General features: G+C 47.3%; 1 gene segment (V, D, J or C); it reads right to left on the bottom strand.

The window, feature by feature from the left end:
* Positions 1-2,151: 2,151 nt before the first annotated feature.
* Positions 2,152-7,508, bottom strand: LOC311600762 (T-cell receptor beta-2 chain C region-like). The segment is given in 5 exons: positions 6,868-7,508; positions 3,424-3,795; positions 2,909-2,926; positions 2,661-2,767; positions 2,152-2,353 (listed from the first exon to the last, which is right to left on the bottom strand).

The following is a 7,508-nucleotide window of genomic DNA, read 5'->3' on the forward strand; positions in this document are numbered from 1 at the left end:
AGATGAGGACATTGCAGTTAATACTTGGAGAGAGAGCTGGAGGCTTCCCTTGGTCGTGCCCAGTGTTGGATGGGGATGAGGATGGGTTAGACTTTGTAACTTCATCTCTTTCATGTTCCCTGGAGTGAGAGGTGAATTACTCTTGGCCTTGTATCTTCCAAAGGGAAAACCTGTTGACAATCCCTAGGGTATCAATCAATAACTCATCCCCCAACCTGCCATCTCTTAATATGTCTGTCTTCCGCACCCAAAAGAAAACAGCCACTAAGCCTTCAGACCCAATTATCTCCCACGTGGGGTTATCCTCCCCCTACCTCCACTTGGGGTAGTGCAAAAGGTGGTTAGCCCTTGGCAGATCTGTTTATTCACACCCTGTTCTCTAAAACCCCTCCCAAATCTAGCTTCTCTGGTCCACACAACACCCACACTTTCTCCAAAGCATTTGCTTGTTCCTCTCGTACACTTATCTTCCCACCCTGATGTGAGAATGGAAACACCACATGTGCTTCATTGTCTCCATAGGTCTAAGGAGTGGAAAATGTCTTTTTGTGGATGCAGGTATAAGGCCTAAAACCTCCATCCTCATTGTTATTATATATTTTAGCCATAACCAAAACAACATCAGCAAAAACATGCATAAATAACAAAGATAATGACTAGATTAAAAAAACTCCACAAAACTATAGTGCAATTTCAGGTATGAAGAAAGATACCACTTATAGATGTACCCAGAACGTGATGACCTCCCAGGCTGACTCTGACATGACACTTATCCTTTCTGGGCTGTGAAAATGCCCAATCTGGAGCCGTGCCACTGTATTTTCTGCACACTCAGTGTCTTGCAAGGAATGGTGTGCTTCTAGAATCATGCCTACCCAGAACCCCTGAAGGTGGCTTTATTTGGAAAAAGACCTTTGAGGAGACCAGTAGTTAAGGGCTCAAAATGGAACTGTTCAGGATTTTAGGTGAGCCTCAAATCCAGTGATTCGTGTCTTGATGAAGGAAAGGAGAAGGGCACTTGAAGGCCAAGGCAGAGAAGGGAGAGAGGAATTGATGAGCAAGTGCTGAGGAGCATGGGGGCAAGGGGATCAAGGAAGGACATTTTCTCTTAACTATCAGAGAACATGGACCTGCTGGCAAGATTATCACTTTGGACTTGGGCCCTCCAGGATTGCAAGATAATTGATTTCTACCACTCTAAACCACTAAGTGCCTCTATGAGGCGCATCTTGCCCATACCGTGTTAGGAACCCTGGAAAACCGACATGCTGTGGCACTGAGGCAGTCGCAGAGTGGGTCTTTCTGTAAGCCCTTTCTCAGAGCATATGTAAGTCACCAGGGCCACTGTGACACCACGAGTAAACACACCATCATGGTCACTGCTGGGGAGAAGCTTCCAAAATCGTTATCATTGGGGAAAACATACTGCAGCTTCAGTGGTTATTATTTGTTCTGCAAAGCATAGTTTCTATGGCCATGATATAGGGAAATAATTTGCTGATAGTGTCATTTTCATGATAAGCACATGTGCCATAGTCCAGCCTAAGGCCTGGAGACAGTGAGCAGTCTCTCAGGAAAGGACTTCTTCATTGTCCTCCCTTTTTTGCTTTTAGACTTTGCTTCTCACCCCAACACCGATTTTGATGTAGCCACTTTCATTGGTCTGTGCTATCCTTTCTCTAATCTCAGGCAAGTATATTGTTCTATTGTGATTACTAAACCTCACAGTTTGCCCTTCCAAGGTAACTGTCTCTGCCTGAGGAGCTGTACTCAATGTCCTCAGCCTATGGTGGTCCGGTCTCAATCTGACAGGGAAATCTACACATTGGAAGGGTTTCACTTCACATGGGATAATTTAATCTCTTTCAGCCCCCTACCCAGGTCCTGCCCTGTGTACCATGGTCTGGGGGCCTTGAGAGTCTAGACCTCATAGATCAGTTTTCTATTTTCCTTCTCTTCCCTAAAACCTCAGAGAGTTCTATAGATACATAGTTGCTGCCCTTCAGACAAACGACTCACTGGAGGATCTAGAATATACAGGGGGGAGAAGAATTTTTTTGTCAAGAAAGCAGATTAGACGCACTGTTTGCCTTTTCAGCCCAGTAGGAATGCCAGAAACAGTAGGATTCCAAAGAGACTGCTGAGACACAATGAGGCCCATTTTTTATTAATTTAGACTATTTCAGTGTCAAGAGGTCAGTCTTTGGGAAGTGATGAGGAAGGACGGATACCCATGGAGGAAGTCAAGACAACGCCTTCGGAACAGGGATTATAAAAAGGTTCAGGAGAATCGTGGTCAGGATGAAGAACTCAGGATGCACAAGAGCTGGCCTCAGGATTTTTTTTTCTTGGCCTGAGAAAGAAAAGACACTGTTGGACCCGCCCCGCCCCCAGAAGCCGTGGATTGGGGGGGGGGGCAGCAGGACACACAAGGTAGATTCTCAAGTATGCTTTTGAAGAGAGCTCCTTGGTTCCCCTCAACCCACAGGAGTGCATACATAAGCACCCCTGCATTTTCTCTTTGTTCTGTCTTCCTTATGGTCGTTTTGAGATGACAGGATACATCAGGGCTGGGTCCACCTCTGATCTCATTACAGTCCATATTCTGTAGTCTATACCCTCCCTCCAAGCCCTTGCTCCATCCACCCTACCATTCTTACCATGGCCATCAGCACCAGGGCACTGACCAGCACAGCATACAGGGCAGCCTTCCCCAGGAGGATCTCATAGAGGATGGTGGCAGACAGGACGCCCTGATGATAGGATGCTGTTGAAAGGAAAGGAAAGGTAGTAGACCTGTGACCAGGTAGATTTGGATGTCATCAACCCTAGTGTCTGTAGGGTCTCTGGGCCCTATTTTCAGAGCTAAGGTCATGGCAGACTTAGAGAAAGCGGGAGGCTTACTCACCGGAAGTGATTCCACACTCTGAAAGAAAACAGAAGGAGAAAAATGGGTGAAATAATACTGCTTGGTGGTACTGAGCATTGAACAATGAAATTTAAACCGGAACTCAAAGGCCACAAGTACATACATGTCATACATGTGTAATATAGTCCTCACATTGTCTTCTGATGCTGTATGACAAGTGTGAGACATTTTCACAGTGAACTTAAAAATCTAGAATCAGTGTTGGGGCTGAGACATGCTGGGCTGAGTGAGTGGTAGGTATCAGGGAACCCATCAACACATCTCAGAGAGACAAAAGAACTAGGGACCCGATGGGCCTGAGCTGCCCCAGTGAGTCTAAGTACTTCTTGGGAGGAGCATATGCTATGGCTTTTTTTGACACCATGTCTTTGATCATCACTCCCAACACCCTGGCTTTTTCCTGGGTCTATTCATTGCTTCTACATGGATCTTTTCATTTTTTGGAAGTACTGGTGCTGTTTAGTCTCTTCAACAGCACCCCAGGTTCCACTTACTTGCTTGGCCCCAAGCCTCTGCACTGATGTTCTGTGTGACAGGTTTGGGTGAGTCCCCTGTCCACTGATCTTCATCTGTAAGTCCATAGAACTGCACTAGACAGCGGAAGTGGTTGCGAGGATTGTGCCAGAAGGTTGCAGAGACCCTCAGGCGGCTGCTCAGACTGTAGGTCAAGTTGTTCATGTAGGGCTGAGGGTCTGTGCTGACCCCATTGCTGACCTTGTTCCCGTTCACCCACCAGCTCAGCTCCACGTGGTCCGGGTAGAAGCCCCTGGCCAAGCACACGAGGGTAGCCTTTTGTTTGTCTGTGATCTCTGCTTCTGATGGCTCAAACAAGGTGACCTTGGGTGGGCTCACCTTGCTCAGATCCTCTGGAAAGTAAACATGGGTGGAATTAGTATTTTGCTGACCCCTGTCTACATCAGGTAGGGGCTGAATGTAGGTAGCCCAGGTTGGCCTCACAGTTATGGTATTTTCCTTGCTTCCGTCTCCCCAGTGGTGGAATTACAGATGTGGCCTTAATGGACATTGCCTTTGCTCAGCCTAATACCTCACTTTTTATTTAGCAATGCACCTAGGTCTTTATAGGCTGGACTAGAAGGAAATGTTAATATTCTTACTTTTCTCTATGGTACTTGACTCTATTAACTTCACTGCTATTGGTCTCTCTAGTTTTACTCTTTCTCAGTGATATTTGCTTTGGGATTCTCCCAGCCTTCCATGGGAACCATGGGATGCTCTTCTCATATTCAGCTATCATTCAGTCCGTGTTGTGGAAATCAAAGACTTGCCTGAGTCAAGCATGTTGCTCTCTATTGTATTAATTAACACCATAGCCAGGAGAAATATAAAAAATACCCCCATTATACCCTGAAGTGTTACTTGTGTAACTCCGTAGGGAGGCTGGGAGCAGCTATATACCCATGTGTGTGAATCCCTGAGGATACTTGATAATTGCCTATAAGAGTGAAATGGACTTTAGTGAGCTGCTGCTGGTATGTATGTGATTTGCTTGTTAACTGTACTGGCTGTGGGTAAAATTGTAAGATTTCTCTTCCCTCATTTCAAACCACCTCCCTCTCTGTATCCATAAAACTGTTTCACACTTTAACTTACCTAAGCTTACCTTATCATCAAAGAGCCAGGACTGTAATTTAGCCTCATCTGGTGATAAAGTCTGGCTCTTTTCTCCATCCCACCTGACCACAGGGACCCAGCATTTTCTTTAGACACAATTTAACATGGTCGAGTTCCCTTTGGATCCAACTTTACATTCCAGCCACAAATGGTGTCCACTGTTGCCATGGTTACCAAATAATGCAGGTTCATATATCCAGGCTGTGAATTATTTCTCTTCTAAAGCCTTGGCCCCTACTGGCAAGTGGTATTTTAAGGTCCATTCTAATACTGGGATCCTAAAGTTGTTCAAACGTTTTTCTTTATCTCCCAGGCTAAACATTTCCACTTTAATGTGTGTCTGAAATCAATAAAATCCCTTTCTGATGTCATCTGTCTAGCCTGGATACGTGGTGGGAGAGTGAAGCTTTTAGGTCAGGATTCAGGTGAGTAAACGGAGCGTAAATAGACCCTAGTGGGTAAATTCCTCCTGCCTTATGGCCAACCAGTCATGAGAAGGTGTGGATCCGGGTATCCACGTAGAGGGAAAACAGTGGATAGAGTTTAAAAATCGCACACCAACTTCCCCAGACTCTATTCTTCTGTTCTGGCTTATGTGCCTGCCCTTGGTTTCTTACTCAGCACACTCTCCTTTCTTTTCTTTTCTCTTATTCTCTTTCTTTCTTTTCTTTCTTTCTTTCTTTCTTTCTTTCTTTCTTTCTTTCTTCGTTGCTTGTTTTTCGAGACCGGTTTTTTTTTTTTTTTTTTTTTTTTTGGCTGTCCTGAACTCTAACTCACAGCCTGCCTCTGCCTCCCAGAGTGCTGGGATTACAGGAGTGCGCTACCTCCCTCCAGGCTCCCCTCCTTTCAAAAGATTCTCTTTTGCCTGGTCTAAAGGTCAGAGGCACTACCTCTGAGAGTAATCTCCCTGTCTTTATCTGCCCTTTAGTTCTTTGCGTTCCCGCTATTTATTTTCAAAACCAAGTTTGCTCCCAGCGTCCTGATAAATCCTTTTCTCCACTGCCTGCCCAGTGTGTACACAACTCAGAGAAAAGAGAAAGAAACCGACTCTGTCTTGGCTTTGCGAGTGCAATGCTTGGCACCCAAATACTCTGCCTCACCCAGCCCTCCCAGAAATGTTGAAGTTGAGAGCTGTCTCTTATTACTCCTCTGAGAGCCTTAACCCCTGTCTACCCCAAATCCCCCAGGGACCCAGGAATTAGGGCTAGGGGCGCGCAAAATGTCCGCATCTTACCTAAGACCGTGAGCCTGGTGCCTGGACCGAAATACTGCTCATAGGAGCACAGAGGCGCAACCCCACACTCAAACCAGTGCGAAACAGAGAGCTATTTCCCACTTTAGGGACAATCTTCCTGCTACTCAGCTTCCCGCCGGAGTGCAGAGTCTCGGAACCCAGTGCAAAGACGCCAGCAGCCCCGGGGCTCGCCGGTGCATTTGACAAGAAGCACATCTTCCAAGGTTAACTGGCTGCCAAGCCCGAAAGCCAGGAAAAAGGGCAGCACACCCCTTTGACTTCCGACAGAAACGCGGCCAAGGGACCCGCGGCCCACCGCAGCCCCAACCCGCTGCCAACGCGTGTGTGGGGTCCCAGCTCACCTAACACGAGCAGCCGCGTGCCTGGCCCAAAGTACTGGGTCTCTTGGTTCACAGCCCCAGAACCCAGCACAAAAACATACCCCAGGCTCACCTAATACCGACAGCCGGGTGCCTGCACCGAAGTACTGGGTGTTTTGGCTCACAGCCCCTTGGCACAGCACAAAAACTGGGAATCCGGTTAAGGCGATTCCCTCCATCGCTCCCCCCTCCTCGAACCCCCTTAACTACCTCTCAACTTACCGAGCACAGTCAGTCTGGTTCCTGGGCCAAAATATAGGGTGTCTGCACTCACAGCCCCCAGGCTCAGGACAAAAACCCAGTACTGCCTACTCCTGCTGTCCCAACCCTGACTCAGATTCCCATCAACCACGAGTGCTCCACTGATCCCGTCATCCAACCCAGAAATCCTTCCACCCAGGCAGGTCAGCTCAGACCCAGGGGAAGCTGAGCAGCTGTCCTGCTCTGCCCATCTTACTCCCCCCACAGTATTCCAGCTTCTCTGCTTACCCAGCACTGTCAGCTTGGAGCCTTCCCCGAAGTACTGCTGCCCCGTGTTTGCACAGTTCAGGAGATGCTGCCAGAAACCCTGTCTTCCCTGATTCAGGGCCTAGGATAGCTCAGTGTCCACACTGCTAAGGCTTTCTGGCTCCCGGGGTTTTCTGACTGATCATCCTATCTTCCCTCCCACCTGTGTGGCCTCTCCTTCTTACCTAGGACCGTAAGACGCGTCCCTTGTCCGAAGAATTGTTCAGCATAGGAACACAGCAGAAAAGGGCTGCCAAGAATTCTTCCGCCTTCGCATAGATGCAAGGTTACCCACATTCTCCACCTACCTCCAAAATTGGCAAGGCAAATCTTGACATTGCATGAGGCCAGTCTCAATTTGAAGAGGGGATAGGACTTTATGGTGAGGAATTAATATCCACCTAACTCACTCGGGGGATTGACACAGTGAATTTGAAATCGGAAAGCTTCCTGGTGGGCTTGGGTAGCTTCCCATGAGAAAAGACTTGTAACGTCTTTCCCACAAATGGCTTACATACTTACTTAATGTTTTTAATGAGTTTAAAATTTCTACCATGCACATACAGATACTTTGCTAAGGGCAAGCTTCATGAAAAGGCCTGAATGGTGACCCCACTTCCCTGGATAGGCTTTCACATCCTTGGGCAGCCGTCTAGGGCAGGGAGACGCATAAGACAGTATAAGACCTTGTGAGACCGTTCACACAGACCTCTCCCCACACGGTAAATGCATATTTTCTGGGGCAGAGCTTTTTGTAAAGGCATGTCTTTTCTTTGAATCATTGTGCCCCCCCCCCAGTCCCCACAATGTTATACTATTATACAAA

Source organism: Acomys minous (assembly GCF_964271855.1).
Source record: "Acomys minous genome assembly, chromosome: 6".
Taxonomy (NCBI): Eukaryota; Metazoa; Chordata; class Mammalia; order Rodentia; family Muridae; genus Acomys; species Acomys minous.